Here is a 933-nt window from a genome sequence, read left to right on the forward strand (position 1 = left end):
CCAGCCCATCGGCGCGGACATTAGTACGCATTAGTGCGTATCAGTACGCATTAGTCCCACACCACGGGTCGGGAAACGCTACCGGGTCGTGTTATGGGCGGGAAGAAAGTGGACGGGAGCAGAGAGAGAGAGAGAGATTCGCGGACAGCGATAAGAAAGGTGCCCCGCGTTTGTTTACCGTCGTGGGGTGCACCTGTGCGGCGGGGCGCCCAACTAACAGCTTGGAAGCTAACAGTCTGCGGCCGAACAACATCCCGTCCGCTGGGGAGGAATCTCAGAGAGACGGGCAACTTCTAGTGATTCTGTTGCTTCTGCTGCTTCTGCTTCTGCTTCTGCGAGACAAGCGAGCGCCACGCGCGGCTCGTTACCGGCCGGTCTCTCAGCCTAATGATGCCGTAGCGTAGCGTACGGTAGCGGGCTCCCTGACCTGCCTCTCTTCCGGCGGCGAACGGGTGCAGACCGGCACAGTGGCGTGGCGTAGCGTAGCGGGCGTAGGTCAGGCTCCTACCGGCTGTACCAGAGCAAATACCTCATAGTGTGGCGTGGCGGGTTTGCGTTTACACTATGGCCTCTTCGGCTCATGGCTCCTAGAGATCATCGAGGGAGTGCATCCGCCATATTTGCCGTTCGCGAACCTTGCCGAGTTGAGCGAAGTTCAGCGTGTGCAAGCGCCCATAGCGCCTGATGGGTAGGCAACATCCTGCCTGCAGTGTGTGCCTGTACTGCGGGCTGGCCTACCTCGAGCCTCGCAGGCGCCGAGTTCTTGTAATTTTAATTTTGCCGAAGACTAACGTACCCTCTGGACGATCCCTCACGTGCCGAGGGATGACCAGGCAAACCCGTCAGACTAGGCAACGGGGTGTTCCCTCTGATACACCCGGTACGTCGCTCTGTGCACCCGAAAGGCCATTATTCGGAAAGGTGGTTTAACAA

The sequence above is a fragment of the Frankliniella occidentalis genome, unplaced genomic scaffold (genome assembly GCF_000697945.3).
Source record: "Frankliniella occidentalis isolate FOCC.00 unplaced genomic scaffold, Focc_3.1 Scaffold589, whole genome shotgun sequence".
Taxonomy (NCBI): Eukaryota; Metazoa; Arthropoda; class Insecta; order Thysanoptera; family Thripidae; genus Frankliniella; species Frankliniella occidentalis.